Genomic DNA, 20,698 nt, shown 5'->3' with positions numbered 1-20,698 from the left:
CCACTGAATAACCTTTTCATCATCCTTCATCCTTCTAGGCTCCAATCTCATGGCTGCAGGAATATAGGCTGGTTTTCTGTCTTTGTTCTTAATCCTCAGATTAGCTACAAAAGGAAGGAATCTCACCTATCTTCACTTTTGGCTTTTGCTACTTTTACTCCCTTGTTTTTTTTGTAATACTTGCACAACCAACCTTACACTACAGAGGGAAAAAAATGATTTAAAGTTTTTAGCTAAACTACATTACGGACAGAAGTCATATTTGTCTTCAAAACAGATGTCTTCTTAAAAATAGTAATATAGTTTTAAAGGAAAAAAGTTGCATTTTATTCTATCAAAAGCTCTTTCCTCTACTATACTAGTGATCTCAAAAACTCACAGAGATAAGAACTTTGGTATTAACAGAGGGAAAAAACTTGTGTACAGAAATTTCTAGTACTTATTTTTGTTTATCAAACACAACAGAATTTGTTCTGCCCAAAGAGACAGATGTAGGATTTTCTGTGTTCAGTAAAATAAACAAGATGCTAAAGCCCTTGGGTTTAAGAGTTTGCAAATAGAAAAACTCCATTAAAGGCAACTATGTAATTGTTTTGACATCGCTAATCACAGTATACTGAACTTTAGATTTTCTCTTTCACGGAATTTTTTTGCCTAATAAGAAATTCATGTGAAAGCATATTTTGCGTGGACTATTGTAGGTAGAGTCTGTAAACCAGAAGATTTCTATAAACTTCTACCGGCACTCACCAGCCAGCAGCCTCTGTTGTTGCTGCTTCATTTGATGCTAGGAGTCACAATCCTGCTCACCTAAGAACCTAAGGAATCTGCATGTCTACACTGCATTCTTCTTTTGTTTGTATCCCCAGAGATGAGTAGAGAAGAATCAACTCCACTGATACATTTTGCTTAAAAGTAAATATATTTGGACAGAGTTGGATTAATGTTGTCCTTTAATCTAAAATCAACCTTTTTAGGGGCCGGCCCCGTGGCTTAGCGGTTAAGTGCCTGCGCTCTGCTGCTGGCGGCCCGGGTTCGGATCCCGGGCGTGCACAGACACACCGCTTCTCCGGCCATGCTGAGGCTGCATCCCACATACAGCAACTAGAAGGATGTGCAACTGTGACATGCAACTATCTACTGGGGCTTTGGCGGAAAATAAAAAAGGAGGAGGATTGGCAATAGATGTTAGCTCAGAGCCGGTCTTCCTCAGCAAGAAGAGGAGGATTAGCACGGATGTTAGCTCAGGGCTGATCTATCTCACCAAAAAAAAAAAAAAAAAAAGTATACCTGAGTCAAATGTGAGATTTTCACAAGTCTGGGATTGGTGATTTTAAAAAGAGATCTTATTAGATTTTTATCAGAATCTCCATATAGAAGTTTTGGAATGCTCATAGAGGGTTCTGATAAAAATCTATTAAGATCTCTCCCAAAACTTCTATATTTTACATCCTTATAAACACTTGGATAATTCTCAGAGATAACAGACCAAGTGACCTCGCAGTATTGGCACCGACCGCCGTGCAGCAGTGAGGTGAGTGGGCTTAGATGTGGACTGAAATCACAGCTCTGCCACTGACTGCCTATAAAGATGGTAGTTTAATAATTAATACAGGATCACTTAATGAGGAATAAATGTTCTTTCTAAACCTTGGTTATTTACTAATCCCCTAATCCTCAGTTGCCTCATTTGTAAAATTAGAGATAATGGTAATAAGTGACTCATTGGGTTTTGAGAAATTAAGTAACGTAGTACATGAAAAATTCTTAGTAGAGTAAGTGTGCTGGAAATGCTAACACGATGCTACCACTGTCAATAATGTAATCCACTGGTTTACCTTGCAACATCTCTCATATTGAAGGGCTTTTTCCTCCTTTTGTGATATTAGGGCTATCTCTATGAAGTGACTTACATTTTTTTAAGAAAATGGAAAATTTCGAATAAGTGCTCTGGTAGTCTACTTTAGAGGTTGGGAAACTCCTCACCATGGGCCAAATCTGACTTGGAGCCTGATTTTGTTAATCAAGTTTTACTCCAACACAACCATGCCCATTTGTTCTCATATTGCCCATGGCTGCTTTCCCACTGCAATGACGGTGTTGAGTAGTTGTGGCAGAAACCACTTGGCCCACAAAACTTAGAATGTTTACTATGTGGCCCTTTATAGAAAAATTTGCCAACCCTGGTCTATATCACGCTAAACATTTGGATTTTTTTTAAGCCCAGTAATTTTATGGAAGTTTCAGAGTTTTCCTGAAGGTTTATTATTAGAGAATTCTTCCTGTCTCCAAGGATGTCAATGAGCCCAAAAATAATATGCCCAAAACAGAAATCTTGATATTTTCCCGCAATCCAGTATTTTTCATCTCAGCTAATGGCACCAAGTTTCCTAAAAAAAAAAAAAATTGATTTATATCTTTTTCTATCTAATCCACCATCATGTTTTATAGAAATTGGCTCCAAAATATCTCCCCACACTCTTCACTCCTCTTTATGCCCCAACCCCACTCTACTCTGAGCCATCTCTATTCATTTCCTATTGCTACTATAATAAACTAGGATGCACGCCTAGTGGCTTAAAACAACACAAACTTATTATTGTATAGTTCTTGATGTCAGAAATCTAAGCTGGGTCTCACCAGGCTAAAATCAGACGTTGGCAGCTGGGGTCCTTTCTGAGAGCTCTGGAAGATTATCCATTTTCTTGACTGTTCCAGCTTCTAGAGGCCAACTGATTTCTTCAAAGCCAGCATGTCCAGTTGACTCTCTCTCCTGGAAGAGCCAGCTCTCTGGTTCTGACTCTCCCGGCTCCCTCCTCCTCATTTATGGACCATGTAGGGACCCTGGATAATCTAGGATAGACTCCTAATCTTAAAATCAAATATTAGCAATCTTATTCTATCTGCAATCTTAGTCTATCTTTCCCTCCCCATTTAACGTAAAATATGTGTTGTATACTTAAAAACTTGCAAAGAAGATAGATCGTACGTTAAGTGCTCTTATCACAAAAAAATAATCATAAATAGAAGAACGGGAGAAAACTTTTTGGAGGTGATGGAAGTTTTATGGCATAGATTGTGATGATCATTTCGTGGGTGTATAAGTATCTCCAAACTCACCAAATTGTATACATCAGTTATACACAGTTTTTTGTATATCAAAAAAATTTTTAATAAAATATAAAGGGTTATACATACAGTTACCATATGACTCAGCAATTCTACTCCTAGGTATATCCCTAAGAGAAATGAAAACATATGTCCACACAAAAACTTGTACACAAATATTCATTGCAGTATTATTCATAACCGCCAGAAATTGAGACAACTCAAATGTCCATCAACTAATAAATGAATAAACAAAATCTGGTCTCTCCTTATGGTGGAATAATATTTAGCAGTAAGAAAAGGAAGTACTATGCGTGCTACAACACGCGTGAACCTTGAAAACATTATGCTCAGGCAAAGAACCCGGACACAAAAAGCCACATATTGTATGATTTCATTTATATGAAATGTCCAAAATAGGCAGATCTATATATAGAGAGAGAGAAAGTAGATTGGTGGGTGCCCAGGACTGGGGGATTGGGGAGAAATGGAGTGACTGCTAACGATTATAAAGTTTCTTTTTGGGGTGAGGAACATATTGTAGAGTTGATTGTAGTAATGATGGCACAACTCTGAGTATACTAAACGCCACCCAATTGTACTTTGAATGTGTGAATTGGATGGTAAGTGAATTATATCTTATGTTGTTATTAAAAAAGATTAAATTACAAATAAAATTTGGTTTTTACTCAGGGAAAAGATTTTCCATTTAGAGACATAAAAAGATAATAATGTGTTAAATTGTCTAGAGTAAATTCTCAATAAGTATCAGTTATTATTATATTACATTATTATTACTTTCTTCAGTAGTACTAGTTCTCTAATTTTGTACTCAAAGGTATAGAAGGGCCTCAGAGCGGAGGGAGGGGCAATCGAGGGTTGTGATGTTTGTTTCTGTGTGTTGTGCAGTTGTTACTCGTGATCACTGTATGAAGCACTTTACAGAGATGATCTCATTTAGCATTGTCTCCAGTTTTACCTAAGAAGAAACTAACATTTCAGGAACGTAAGCAACTACTAAGTGGTAGAGATGGGAAGCAAAATCCGTGCTCCTGATCCCTCATTATCCAACTGCCCATGGAAACTCATGAATTCCCTGCACATGAGATCAAAAGGAAAAAAAAAAAGAATGAATTTTGAGTTATCAAGACCACAATAAATAAATAAAGAAAAACAGCTAAAGTATGAGGAAATGAACTCAGGCAGAGGGGTATTAGATGTGTGGTGAGCAGGAGGAACCCTCTCCTACACGCTACTCAGCCCTTTTCTTGAGTCCTGCCATAAATTTGAAAAACAAATGAATAAAACTGGTATTCTTAATTAATGATGACATAATAAAATTCAGAAGTGGCCTATAATTGCTTAAACAAAAGCCTTTCCCTGAAATTAAATTAAAATGTCTTCATCTATAAAAAGGGCTTTCAAATAATGACAAACATGAGCAGTCTTGAAACAGAAGCCCTGCAGTGCAGCAGAAGGGTATGTCACCACTTAAAAAAAAATACCACCTCAAAATGCCCAGAGTTACAAATTCACACAGCAATTATACATTAATGGACCTCATGTCTGTTCTTGAAACACATCATTTGTGAAGCGAAGAGGGGCTCTCTTTGCTTCTTTGGCTCCGAGCTACTGAAGCGCTACAGTCTTCACTTGTGTGGGAGAGCTTCAAGTCTGAATAGGCTTATGAGAGAGGAGAATAAAATGAGGTTGGACATGCCGCACAGCAAGTGGAACATAAAATGTAATAGGAAAAGACTAATATGAGTATTCCCATGATATGAAAGGAGGCATAATAACAAAAAGGCAAAAATTAACATTGCGCTGTTCACACACATAGTCATCTATTGTGTTAAATGTGACAATATTGATCATCTCAGTGAAGATGACTAAAACACTGATGTCACTATAAGAAAATTATTGTTTCAATGAAGAACTGTGCATTGTCAATAGTGCAACATTCAGTTTTACGAGATTTGCTTTTATGGGAGCTATTTTACAAATCTATAATTTGCAGATAACCGAGAGCAAGGCAAAAAATTCCTTGTCTTTAGACATACAGACTGCCATATCAGGCAGTGGTCCAGTTGACTTCCTTCTCCCCTGTGAAAGAAGTTAGTTTTGCCTCCAATTATGCCTTCATTTTAATATCCCTGATCGATAAATATGTCTGTCCTTTAGATTCTCTTTTGAACCCATTATAACATTTTCCTGGTTTCCTCATTAAGAATTAAGTAATATATCTAGCATGCATTCATATTTGTATCTCTATGGGGATCATAATTTTGCCTTTTTTGAAAATTATGTCTTAACACTGATGTCACAGTTAACCATACAAAGCCATCATTGGAATATATGAATCTACTTTTTCTTGCTCAAAACATTCCCTCTCTCATCTCACCCTCTTAGTTGCGCATGTGCGTGTGTGTGTATGTGTGTGTGTGTGTTGTGGAAGACAAAGTGCATTAAGGAGACGATGTTATTCAGGCTATTGCAGTAGCAATAGCATTCTTTAAAGAGGAACAAGTGAAAGAAAAGGAGGAGGACCTGGGTGTTATAGAGGCGCGTAAACAAGGGAATTATTGAGATCTCATTGATGTAAAGTAAGAGCAGGAAAGACTATGCAGTATAATGACTATAGATACAAACATTGATATAAAACTTAAAAGCAAATCAAAAGAATTATCATTGTAAAAATCAGGATAGAGGTGTCTTTAAAGAGGAGGGAGGAGAGGGGATCTGTGAATGATTAACAGGCTGTTTTTCGAAGACACTGGCAATGTTTATTTCTTAATCTGGGTGATGTTTCCTCTTTGTAATTAGTCTTTAAGTTCTATATATGTTTTTATAATGCTCTATGAATACGTCACAATTAACAAAAGTTAATTTCATTTTTGAACTCTAGGTTATCAACTGTTCTGGCACCCTGTATTGAGTAGTCCGTCATTCATTCAGCAATCTGTGATGCCATGTTTGTAATATATCAAGAGTCTATATAACTGAAAGCAGATGCTATATTCAACTTGTAAACTTGATAGTAGATCAATATCTGGTATACATACTGAACTACCCCAAATCAAGAGACATGACAATTAGCTCTATAGAAAAATGACAAAAGACAGAAATAGTCATTTCACAGAAGAGACAAAATGTGCCCCCAAATAATATATATATATTAATGCAATTTAAATCTGATAAAATCCAACATTCATTTCTTTAAAAGATTCTATTTTTTAGAGCAGTTTTAAGCTTACTGCAGAACCGAACAGAAAGTACAGAGATTTCCCATTTACCTCCTGCCCCTACACACATAGCCTTCTCTATTATCAACATCCCCCACCAGAGCAGTATATTTGTTACAACTGATGAATTTACATTGACACATCATAATAACCCCAAGCCCATAGTTTGCATTATGGTTCACTCTGGGTGTTGTACATTCCATGGTTTTAGACAAATGTATCGTGACACGTATCCATCATTAAAATATCATACAGAGTATCTTCATTGCCCTAAAAATCCTCTGTGCTCCCACTAGTTATCCCCCGCAACCTGACCCCAACCCCAGGCAAGCAGTGATCTTTTTACTGTCCCCATAGTTTTACCTTTTCCAGAATGTTGTATAGTTGGAATCATACATTATATAGACTTTTCATATTGGCTTCTCTCACTTAGTAATATGCATTTAAGGTTACTCCATGTCTTTTCATGACTTGATAGCTCATTTCTTTTTAGCACTGCATAATATTCCAGTGTCGGAATGTACTACAGTTTATTTATCCATTCACCTACTGAAGCACATCTTGGTTGCCTCCAAGGTTTTGACACTTATGAATAAAGCTGCTATAAACATCTGTGTGCAGGTTTTTGTGTGGACATAAGTTTTTAACTCCTTTGGGTGAATACCAAGGAGCAGGATTGCTGGCTGTCATGGTAAGAGTATGCTTAGTTTTGTAAGAAACTACCAAATTGTCTTCCAGAGTGGCTGTACTATTTGGCATTCCCACCAGCAATGAACGAGAGTTCCTGTTGCTCCACGTCCTCGCCAGCGTTTGGTATTGTCAGTGTTCCAGATTTTTTTGCCATTCTAACGGGCTATGGTGGCATCTCACTGTTTTAATTTGCATTTCCCTGATGATATATGATGTGGAGTGTCTTTTCATGTGCTTGTTTGGCATTTGTGTATCTTCTGTAACGTTCACTCTTGATAAACACGACCTTGGAATAGAAAGGAACTTCCTTAGTCCGATATGATGTATCTATTGAATCATACAGCAAACATAAAGCCAAAGGCAAACGTTAAAATCAGTCCATACAGTCAAGGACAGAACAAAGATGCTTGCTGTATTGGGTTGCAAGCCTGTGGGGCTTCTCAGATTCTGTTGACTCTCTTCTTCCCTCTTGGTTAGCACCCCTCCATTTTCAGACTTAGAAAAAATCCCACACAGCATGGGATGTGGGATCTGGCTTCCAGAGCAGCCACCAGATAACATAAATCACAAGTTCAGTCATTAATGGACATTGGCCAATGAAAAGTGAGGGACGGGGTGGGCTAGAGAAATTCTCCCTCTCTCTCCCTTCTGGAGAAGATTCTGACATGTAGTTCCCCCTTCTCTGGAACAGCCCCACGTGCCAACCTAACACATCTCATGAGCAATCTGCTGGGTCTCTTTGTGGCTCATTGTTACACATTGTATTTATTGTGTTTTGTTGTTTTACATCTTAACTTGCTTCACTACCTTTTATTTGCCCCCCTTACTGTTGTGGGCTTTTACCTCACAAAAGGAGTACAATCTCAAGCTCTGCTTTCCAAAGGACCTGAGCTAAAGTACCTCCCCTCTCCACTTTTGTTTAATATCATATTGAAGGGCCTAGTAAGGACGCTAAGAATGGAAAAATATATAATGATTGGATTGTTTAAAAAGCTATCATAATTTTCAGAAGATATGCCTGCCTATGTACAAAATACAAAACACAAAAGAACAAAAGGATAACTCTTTAGAATAAACAGAAGAGTTTAATGAGGTTACCTGTAAAAAAGATCAATATATAAAATTCAGTTGTGTTTCTCCATATCCGTAATGAAAGACTGGAAAATGTTAATTAAAAGATATAGTTTATAATAGCAATAAAAGTGTGTTTTCTTGGAAGAAACCTGATAAATTTTCTTAATAGAAAAATTGTAAAGTTTTATTGAATGACTTTAAGAAAATCAAAATAAATGGAGAGCTACAACATGTTCATGGAAAAAGAGATATAACATAAATATTTGTCCATCTTGGTCTATAGAGTCAATGCGGTTCCAATCAAAACACCAACATGTTCTCCTCAGAACTGACTAGCTGATTCTCAGTTTCATATGAAAGTGCAAGGGTAGTGAAGAAAAGTAAAAATGTGAAGGGAATGGCCCTACAATACCAAGATTTATTATGAAGTCGTGATAAGAAAGATAGTCTGATGGACCACAAGAAATAACCCACAATTAGGTCCTTAAATTTATGGAAAATGATGGAATATTCAGTAAATGGTATAGGACAATTAGTAATTCATAATTTAAAAAATGAAGTTAGATTCTTCTCATATCACATACAAAAGTTAACTCCAGATTGCATACTTTAAAAATGAGGGCAAACCTATGAAAATATTAGAAGAAAAATATAGAATATGTTTGTAACCAAGAAATAGAAAAATACTGCTTAAAGAAAATATAAAAAGTAAAAACAATAGAGGAAATGATTGATAAATCCAAACACACTCATCTTTATTTTAGTTCATCAAAAATAGCATAAAGAGATTGAAAAGATAAGCCACAGATAAACAGGCAATAAAGGCAACATATAAAATAGATAAGGTCTTGTATTGAGAAAAAGTCCAACTCCAAAGGCAAAATACAAACACCCTTGCAGAACACCAGCAAAAGAGAGAATATGTCATTTCACAGAAGAGAAATGAATGTCCAAAAAGCATTTGAAAAGATGTAAAGATCTCCTCAAAGAAATGTGAACTAAAATTACAATTAGACATCATTTCAAAGTTTTGAGCTTGTCTACAAGTTTAAAAAGTCAAGAAATGATGGTGAAGAGCTGGGAGTGGGACCTCTCATCACTGCTGGTGGAAGCATACACTGAAGTCTTTTTGGAAAAGGATTTCGCAATATCTGATCAAGTTGAAGTGGTCTATTCCCTACAATTCTACTCCTCGATATTTTCCCAGGAGAGATTTTTGCTCTTGGGTACCAGGAAGTCTGTGCAATATGTGGTATCCTCTAAAGCACATGGACTAGGGTAAGGGCCTCTTTTTATGGAAGTTTAAAGGCAGGAATACATCTCATTATCATGAGTCCCATTTTGATCATATATACCAATTCTGATAAGTTGATCAATCTCTATATTGACAACCAGTCTATTCCCCTTATTCCCGACTCGTGGATCATTCCTTCGTCTTGATAGTACTTCTATTGGGAGCTAACTCTGGTTTTCAGCACTTGAGCCCTAATATCTGTTGACAGATGGTTCTTTCACTGGGATCACTGAACTTCATTGGTTTTGGAATTTCCATAGCCTTTCTCTTACAAAGACTCCTAGAGCTTTCTTGAAATTGTGTCAATTATAATGACTGTCTCCCTATCCTCCATTTATGGTGTTTTACTTTTCACATGGCATTGGAACCCCACTCCAGTGATTCTATTTCCAGATTTCACTCTGTCTCAGTCTGCCACCTCCCACTATAGGTGTTCAAAATATGCAGGTTTACCTAACAAATGGAACATATTTGATCTAATAGCACATCTATCTTAAGACAGGATATTGTTTACCTTCAACATAGCTACTTCATATTTGCATGAATGATGCATTAGTTTTTGGTTGGTAATAATGAGCCTCATTACATTATTCAGACTACATTTTGTTTTAAGACTCCTCAGGGGCATTATTGGAAGCAGTTAGGAGTGAGCTTAACCAGGTCTTCTATAAATAAATTCTAATTCTTTCTTATTATATGGTAACATTTTATCAGTGTAGTAATTCTTGTTCTCTTCTTGAATTTCAAAACATAACCCTTGATCTGTTAAATACTATCAATTTTTAGATAAACAATTCATATGTAAAAGGTTTTGTTCCAGAAAAAGTGATTCTTCCTTTCTTCCTCTCTTAGTTGATTGGCATGTGATTAGATTGTACGAAATATGAAAATACTGAATTTGCTAGAGTATTAATTTACTGACAATCTCAATATGTGTGTGTATACACATATATATATATGTGTGTATACACACACACAGAGACAGAGAGAATGTTTACAATTCAGAATATAGCATGAAGACTTGTAATTATGTGTGACTTGGCTGCACTAGTAGGGTTAAGTCCAAAATAGAAGACAATGCCTAGGCTAGCATTCTTTATGATCTTATGATTGGAGTCTGTGCTTTTTTATGGCTTTAATTTATACAACCCATTCTTACATTTTAATATATTTCTTAAAATGCATGATGATGAATAAAAATACTTTCTCTAACTCAATCATAACTTTTCATGGTTCATTAAATCTAAAATAATATATACCAATATGCGGCTGTAACTTATAAGTTGGAAATAGTAAATTATTTTGGTATCTTTTATAATGCTATAAAATAATTACTTTTTAATTTTCCTTTTCTAATACATACAACCACTTATATAATTAAAATTATATCTAAATACTTTAAACAATATATTAACAGATAGTAAAAAGTTAAAATATGGCTGAATTGCACAAGCTGAAATAGTTATTTCACAGAAATTTTATGTGTCTTCGGTAGAAAATTGGAATTAACCTATCAGGCAATACTTGGTATGATGGCTATTAAACATTTTCACACTTGGATTCAAATGCTTCATTATCATTGGGCTTACACAGGAGAAATAGGTATAATGTGTACTTTAAACATGGATTTTAAAGATTACATCTAGAGATTTTGAGATTCTGCAATTAAAATTTCAATTAGATGTCACTTTCTAGCCAAAGTAATTATATTAATAAGCATGGCTAATATACATTGAATGTCTTTCAAATTCTAATCAGTTAAAAATAAATGTTAATAATAATAAGCAACATTCATTCAGAGTGTACTATGTCCCAGAAACTGTGCTAAGTGCATGTTCTCATAATTGTCATGTAATCTTCATTTGACAGTTGGGATTGTTTTGAAGTTTGGGCAACTTAGCCTCTGAAAGTTTCAATAAACTGTCCAAGGTGAAAGGGAAAGTAGGGGGCAGACCCAGGATGCAAACAGAAGTCCACATATTCCAAAACATCTGCTTCTTCAATAGCTACACCAAACTAATTTCCAATATTTTCCTGATTTTAATGACCATTCCTGCATCAGCTAGAGTTTCTCAGGGAAGCGGAAGCACTCAGAGTAACAGGGAATAAGAAATGTAGTACAGGAATTACACTTTACAGAATAATGAAACAGCTGGGAAAATAGTTCTGAGGAGGATAGTGGGTGATCAAATAAAGGTCACCAAAGTCACTGGCCAGGGACCATGAAGAAGTCTCCTGAACGCCGTCACCTCTCTCCTTGCGGTGGGCTTGACATCACTACAAGTCAGAAAGACAGAAAATTCTGGAAAAAAAATCTAAATGCAAAGTGAAGTATGGATAAACTTGATCCCACAGGACAAGTGAACCCCATGAGGACAATCTGGATCTAGGTCTGTCGGTGCCTCAAACTCCAACAATGCGACTGAACGGAAGTCTGTGCCCTCTTCACAGCTGCACACATGCCAGCCCAGGTCTCAGAGAGAGTTATGGGTGGGGTCTAGCAGAGGCTGGGGAACTGAGGTCAGGTTGCTGCCATCCTTCAGTGAGGTGAGTCAGAGGATCAACCACCACAGTCATGAACTACAGTGGTGCCTGACGGCCTGTGCCAACTTTGTGAGTATAAGTATTGTTGCTTCACATCTGCCTTCCAAATCTCATGTAGATTTCCCTGGGATCAAGCACCCTGCAAAGGAGGGAATTCTGGGAAACATATTTTCAGCTCATGTAAGAGAATGCAGTAAAAAGCCATCACATTGCACACAGTATTTTAGATACAAATTTTGGAAGTAGGAAATGTGATTATAAAGACTATAATATTTATGAGTCTGTATATATTAATATGATTCTAGGGTAAAGTTACCATGGTATTTTTCAAGGTACATACACCAGATTAAAAAATATCACAAGACTTCCATTTAGTAAAGAAGACTATGTATTTAAGTGACCCTCCCACTAAAATATAACTAGATTCTGCCCATATTCTTACCTTTAATTACATTTCTAGGTTCACTAGAAAAAGAAATCTCTAAGAAACTAGAAACAGAAGGAAACAAACAATAGCAAGATGAAATTGGAGCAGAGAGCTGTGAATGGTTAGCACATGAAAAGGGGGTATATTTCCCAGAGACCACAACAACATATGATCCTTACAGAACCGAAGTTCACAGCAAAATCAGAGAGCTCAGAAAGATTGAGAAGTCCACGTTCTTGATCCCTCATGACAAGAGAAATCAGTTCCAGGATGGCAGCATCCCAGGGAACAGGTAAAATCCACCATAAATCCTCTCTGGTGGAAAAAATACCCAATTTGGACCTTGGTATACCAGAGAATAATTTAAGCAAAATATAATCCAATAATAAAAAAATTGTTAAAAGAATTAAAAAGAAAAGAAAAAGAAAACAAGCCACTATGAAATAAGAATGAATACAAAAACAACAAATAAATTTAGATCCCCTATGATCTCAGATACTGAAATTATTAATTATAAAATATAAAGTAATAATGTATAAAAAGCATGAAGAAGTAAATATGAAATAAAGAACAAAAGCAATGAAAAAGTAGCTATTTTTTTATAGCTTCTGAAAATAAAAAATGCACTTGCAGAAATTGAAATCTCCATGGATGGGTTAAACAACAGACTGAAGTCATCTAAAGCAACAGTAATGAACAGGAAAATAGATATGCGGGAATTGTTCAAGTGCCATGCAAGGAGACAAAGAGAAGGAGGGATGAAAGAAAGGTTAAAGGAAACATGGGGAGGGGGGTACAATGAGATCTAACATATATTTAATCTGAGTTCCAGAAAAAGAAGAATCATGAAATTAGAACAGTAATGTCTGCAAAACTAATAGATGAGAATTTTCCAGACCTGATAAAAGAGCAGAGTCCTTACAATCGTAGATATAGAAAGAAAAGGTTACAGCAACCAGAATTATATAAGAAGGAGGACGTAAAAAAATGATGGTTAGACAGCCCCTGGGGCTATGATAACGGAGCACTAGGGACCCATCAGCATGCGCATCTGATGCCATTTAGGTTTGAAAACTCCAAATGGCTGTGAGCTGGTGGTCGGATGGGAGCCCAGTGATGGGCAGACGGACGCTGCCTCCAGTGATGATTCTGTCCTGAACTCTGCATTCCATGAGGGTTCAGTGGAGGATGGCCCACGGGGGGGGGGGGGCTTTCATGGTGGATTTGTGGCTCCAAACGTCGCAGCGGTGGAACGAACAGCAGGCCCTGGATTTCATCTTTGCTGCAGAACGATGAGAACAGTTCCCAGCTGGAGTGGAGAGAGGCGGAGAGTCAACCTGGGCAGACTGTGGCACCGTCCAGCCCCACCCGTGTGACGATTCCATACTGAGAAACCTGCAGCTCTTATTGGGGAATTGTATATCACACTGGGTACCTCTTTCCTTTGGTTATTGTAAATGGAAAACTTTCGGCTTGTATCTCCTTAGATTTTTTTCCTTCTAATCATTTCTTTCTGCGTTTCCTTTCTGCCTAATAGTGCATTTCTTTGCTCCTTGACCACAGGCTGGTGCCCCCGCTGTCTCTGTCATGTTGCTACTTGTTTTTTTCAGTGCTCTGAAATAGAGTAACCAAATGGTTAAATATATATAAAATATGTTATATATACCATATCACAAAAATATAAAAAGTGAGAATATTTCCATAATCACTACAGAAATTAAATCAATAGTTAAAATCTTTCCCCAACACACACACACAGAAAAACCCTCAGGCTCAAATGCTTAAAAGGGAGTTCTAACAAACCTTCCCAGGAAAAATTATTCCAGTATTGTAAGTCTCTTCTGAAACAGAAAAGAGATAACAATACATACTAACTCGACATATAAGGTAAGAATATCCTTGAAACCAATATGATAATACTAGTAAATTGGAAAACTTATATCAGTATAGCATTTAATAAATTACACAACCAAATTAGATTTATTCCAGGAATGCAGGGGTGGTTTATCATGACAAAAATATATTAATGTAATACACATCACTGAGATATTACTATAGAAAAACTTAATGTCATCTCAACAGAGGCACAAAAACATTCAATATATTCAACTCCCAGATGTGAAAGAGAGCAAAAAGAAAACAAATAAAGAAAACTAACTTTTGCCAAAATAGAAATTGGTGAAACTTCTGTTACTCCTTAAAGAGTATCTGTCATAAAAACACAGGGAACATCACCTTAAAGGTAAGAAGTTAGAGAAAATTCCTTTAAATTCAGGATTAATATAAGAATGTTGTTCACTCCTACTATTTCTATTCAAATCATAGTGAAGATTTCAGTACAGTAAGAATAAGAAAATGTATTAAAATACAAATATTGGAAAGCAAGAGGCAAAATGATTAATATTAGCTGATAAGATGTCTATGTGAAATATGCAAAAGAATCAACAGAAAGATTATCAGAGTTAATGAAAGAGCATAGTTGATGTAACAAGATGATCTTTTCAATACCAACAAAAAAATAAGACATCTACAAGCAAATTTAACAAAATATGTGCAAAACAGTAATGGATAAAATTATAAAATATATTGAAAAACATTAAGGGAAACCTAATAAATGTACAGATATACTTTGTAGACAGGAAGACTCATTTGCATAGAGATGTCAATTCTCCTCCAATTACTCTATAGAGTTAATATAAATTCAATAAAAATCATATCGAGAATTTTTTTTTTTTTTTTACTAAGGAAGATTCACTCTAAGCTAACAGCCATGCCATTCTTCCTCTATTTTGTACGTGGGTCGCTGCCACTGCATGGCTGCCAATGAGTGGTATAGGTCCGTGCCCAGGAACTGAACCCAGGCCACTGAAGCAGAGTGCACTAAACTTAACTACTAGGCCACAGGGCCAGCCCCAGGAATTTTTTGAAAGCAGTTGAATGTGGTGATTTGACAAGCTGTTTATCAAATCTATATGGAAGGGGGAAGTTCCAAGAATAGTCCTGACATATTGAAGATAATAAGCTGCGAGGATTTGCTTTAAAAGAGAAAATATTTATTATATTATCACAATTAGCTAAACATACAGAAAAAAATGGATCTCAAAAAATTGATTGACAAAACAATCAACTTCCATGGGTTAAAGATTAAATTTGATTAGTAAAATTTAAACTTTGTTAAGAAATCAGGGTACTATGTTTAAATCTCAAAGTATGGATGATGTCTTAAACAACAAACAAAAAATACTAGCAACTAAAGAGAAAACTGATAAATTCTACTGCATGAAATTTAAGAATATATGTAATGCATGTATATTAGTTATCTATTACTACATAACAAATCATCGCAAATTTAGTGGCTTAAAATTATACAGATTTATTATCGATTTCTTTGAGTCAGGAGTCTGGGCACAGCTTATCTGACTCCTCTGCAAGGCTGTGATCAACATGTTGGCTAGGGCTGAGTTTTCACCGGGAGGCTGGACTGGGGAAGAGTCTGCTTAGAAATTCACTCAGTTTGTTCGCACAATTTATTTGTGGGCAGCTGTAGGACCCATGGCAGCTTGCTTCTTCGAAACCAGCAAGGAGAAGAAGACTCTTGAGCAAGTCTGGTAGGAGGATGGAGTCTTGTACGTTATAACATAGTCCTGGGAGGGACATTCCATCACTTTTGCCATCTGTTTTGAGTTAGAAGCAAGCCACAGGCCCCACCCACACTCAAGGGGAGGAGATTATACCTGCTGATGAAACATCTCGAGGTAGAGATCAAAAGAGCCACCTTAAAGTCTGTCTGCCACAGTCTGTACATTCTGAATTGTAATAATAAAATAAATATCCTTGAGTTCACACTCCAAAATATAAATTAGAACATTAGTAATCATTGAATCTAATCTACTGTGAGTACCTCTAGAGACCATCTCTGTTACTCCCCCACCACGCTACGTCCCACCCATGCAACCACTAGCCTAAATTTTTGTACTTGAGCATTCCTTTAAAAAACTAGATCTATCACATATTTCTTTATACATACACAATATTTCCTCTAGTTTTGCAGCTTTAAAAAAAGACATCACACTATTTAGAGTCTTCTTTTATTTTTTTTTCACTCAACATTTTATTTCTGCGACTTATCTATGTTGTTGGCTGTAGCTGTAATTCATTTATTTTCCCTCCTTCTAGTGTCTCCCATTGTGAATATACACCAATAGATATATTCATTGCCCTCTTTGTGGAAATTAGTTTTGGTTTCTCTTCAATTTTTTTGCTATTATGAACAATGATATGAAGGCTCTTGCATATGTCTCCTGATTCATATGATTGGGTTTTTCTATGATAGATATCTAAAAGTGATATTACTGGCTTCTAGGGCAAAAGCCTCTTCAAATGTATTATGTGAGTTCAAACTATTTTCTGAAGTTGGAGGGTCCATAGACCTCAAATTCACTAATTCAGTCAATAAGTACTGTGGTATTTGCCACAAATGTTACAGTCAAGTGTTGCTTAATGAAGGGGACGCATTCTGAGAAATGCATCGTTAGGTGATTTTGTCATTGTCTGAGCATAATAGAGTGTACTTAGACTAACCTAGACTAACCTACTACACACCTAGGCTATATGATACTAATCTTATGGGACCACCATCATATATACCTCTGTTGTTGACCAAAACATTGTTATGCAGCTCAAGACTGTACAGTCATTAGCTATACTTAACAATCAAACTTCCAAAATCTCAACTTTGCTTTTAGATAAAGTAGGTTTGGACCTTATAGACTGTTATATTTTCATAACTTCCAATTATTTTATAATATCTTGAAAAATGTGTAAATCTGTGAAAATGGCATTTTTATTGATTGTCCAGTTTTTCTCAAAAAATGATCTGCTATCACAGAGTATATGTACAAACTGAAGTAGTCCGTTGTATGTATAAGTCAAATCCCCACCAACTAGACAGAAGATAATATTAACAGACATCATTTATGGCTAATTTTGGAGATATAGATATAGATATAGATATGGATATGGATGTGGATATGGATATGGATATGGATAGAGATAGAGATAGAGATAGAGATAGAGATAGAGATAGAGATAGAGGTAGAGATGTATATATATAATTTGACTGGAGCCACATGAACATGGGTTTCGGTGATAAGATTTTAAATATGCTCATATTTAAGGTGCTTAAACGGTGCAGAGAGGTAGAGGGACCATAGTTAGGTGGCAAAGAAGTTTTTTGGAAGTGGTATAGAAATTTCTTTATGCTGAATGTGGTTTTACTTTAGTCTGGTGAAACTCCAACGTCTTCTAAGTTTTGGTAATTCAGCATTTACTGGCACTGTTTGCGGAATTTTTTCATCAAAATGGTTATGTAACTGGTTTGACGGGAGAATGATGTGAACGTGAAATTTTTATTTTCCCAGAAAATCTACCAACTGCGCTCCATTGAAACTGTATTGCTTTTTCAGTGGCACGTTTCCTCAATGATAGGTAAGCCTCATCCATAACGTTTTAATCACTTTCAATTACTAAAATTTTCACCCATCCTTTTCACACCTCCTGTCTGTTCTAGTAGTGCAGCCTAGACTCGTAGTTTCAGCTTCCTAGAGCAGGAAGAGGAAATCACCTCTTATTCCCCTCTTTTCCTCTTTCATCCCTGGATATAGATGACCAACAACAGAACATGAGCACAGACAATACCCTCTGTGTTAAATGACTCCAAGTCACAGGAGACAGGTTCCCTTTCACTTGTTGCTGGTTCTCTTGATAATGCTGACTGTCTCCAGGTGTCCAAATGCTGACTCTAATGCTGTCTTTTTGTAGGTTCTTTAGAAGGTTCTGGAGTTCCTCTCCCTATTCAGTCCCCTCAAAGGAAATCTGGCTAAGGCATGGCTCGCTCTTTCCCTGCCTTCAGCTGCCACCATGGAGGAGGTTCCCCAGACAGCCTCTTGCTGCTATGGTTCCCTCCCAAAAGCAACACCCTTGAGAAAGGGGGCATAGCATCAGCAATGTTGCCTAAACTTAAGGCACCAATGGCCTCACACGGTGGGAAATTTAAGTCTTATCCCTAAAGTGCCAGAGACTGGGATGAGGGCTGTCCCCTGACACTCTCTATCAGTTCTGCCGTCTCTCTCCCGTCCCCACCACTAGCACCATCTTTTTGTTGTTGTTGTTGTTCAACAATTCACAACATTCAGGCAAAAGAAAATCACCATTTCCTAACAATCCGATGTCCTGTCCCCCTCCACCTACCCAGAGAGGCGGAGGAATAGCTGCTCTTTTAAGAACTCTGCATTTGCCCAAAAGATGCCATCCTCCTCCACAAACTCTTATATTTTTATCAGTAACCAGTCAACTTGGGACAACAGGGAGTTTCATGAACAGGACCCCTGAAGAGTTTAATAATATAATTCTCAAAATACAATAGTTTCTAATGTAAATATGGTCCTATCTTTAAATATTTGGAGCAGAAAAATATCTCTTGATCAGTAACTCTCAGAAACCTGCTTAACTTATATAATTAAATATGCAGAATGATTATTTTTAACATAATAAAAGTTAAGATTCCGTACAGGTACAAACACAAAATTGATATTTTTAGAATTTATATTAAAAATTCTTCATTTTGATAGTCATGGAAATTTTAGTTATAATTATTTGAGATCCACACCAATAAAAGATAACTAGAATTTGTTACAAACATGTGGAAGCATATTTTTTACACAAATTGTTTTAAAGTTAAAATTTCCAGAGGTAGACAATTTTTTAGTATGACATTAAGAGGACCCCTGGGTGAAAAAACTGAAGTAAAATAGGATCAAAGAATCTCCTTCTCTAATACTTAATGAAATGAATAATATGGTAAAAGAAATACAGCCAAAAGCCACCAAGGAAAAGGTCATGTCAAATGCATGTCATAAACTTAGGAAAGAAGAGGACATAAAATGAAGACAGTATTCTCGTGTGATATCTCAGAGCTGTTTTGTTTGTTTTTTAATTAAAGATTTCTGGCTAAATAGATTTAGTATAATTCCATATTTTGAGGGGTGGGCAGAAATAGTGGGTTATATAACATTCAGTTATGAAATGTACCTCTTCATAGCTCTCCAAACTCTTAGAAGTATTCCTGAAAAAACATGAGATTTAAAACTGTCTCACTAATGCCCTAATATGGAGAGAAATGCGCTGAACACAGAAGTAGTTACACAAGGGAAAACTAAGAAAATCCACTGACGGGTAGAGCCCCTCCAACACCCAAGATCCTCAGCAACTGGGCTTGGCATTTTCCAGAATGGCCCTGAAGAGCAGTGGGGCAAGAATAAGAAACACACCACAGCTGGAAGAGTGGACTGTACACCTGCCTGAGAGGGCCCTGGCATTGCGTATTTAATGGGATCTCAGAAGCGAACTGAGAATCCAGCATCCATCAAAGGCGATAGTTAACCCTTCGGGGTTCTCTCTCTTCCCCATCCTCTAGTCCTGAGGGCATGGAAAAGGAGTTAGAAAGCAACATCCAGCCCTCAAACTATGGCACTCAGAGAGAAGACTAAATGATCAAAAAACAACAAAAACTCTGTAAAAGGATAACTCGAGAAATTCACCTATCATCTTTCAGATTAAAGAGGAGATCTGGGTGGAACAGTCTATGTCACACACAAGCAGTATGAATATAATGGCGTGACAGCCATATAATCATTCCTTTGGGAAAAAATCAGAAAAAGAAGAAGAAAAGAAGAGATAAATATGAATGAAAAAAGTGGGTAAGATAGATAAAAAATCCAATTTGGGGGGAAAAAAGGAAATAAAGCAAATCTCCATCAGTGAGTCATATGTAGGGGATAATTGGTAAAGCACAATTACATTTTTCAAAAGAAGTTCCAAAAGTAGATGACAAAGGAAATGGAATAATTTTGAAAATAAAAAATTCTGAAAGTGAAAATTACGAAACTAAAGATAAAAAACAACAAAAACTCAAATAAGAATATTGAATCCAATTAAATCTAGAACTCAGATTACACGACTGGAGGGAATTATGGTTGCAAAACAATATTAAGATTTTAAATCATGAAAAAATAACACTACAAGCAACAAAAATTAGAAGCAGAGAAGCAGTGAGGCAGGAGCAAATGTAATAACAACATTGATATTAACTCTTATAAGTTAACATTAGTTTTGCGTACTTAATATATGCAAGGCACAATCCTATTCATTTTCTTGATGAAGTATCTCATTTAATCCTAAAAACAACCTTATAATCAGTCTCTTAGCCCATTTTATAGTTGAGAAAATTAAGGACTGGTGATATGTGCTACGTAATTTGTC

Source organism: Diceros bicornis, chromosome 5 (assembly GCF_020826845.1).
Source record: "Diceros bicornis minor isolate mBicDic1 chromosome 5, mDicBic1.mat.cur, whole genome shotgun sequence".
In the NCBI taxonomy this organism is placed as follows: Eukaryota; Metazoa; Chordata; class Mammalia; order Perissodactyla; family Rhinocerotidae; genus Diceros; species Diceros bicornis.
Note: the sequence above shows the minus strand (reverse complement) of the source record.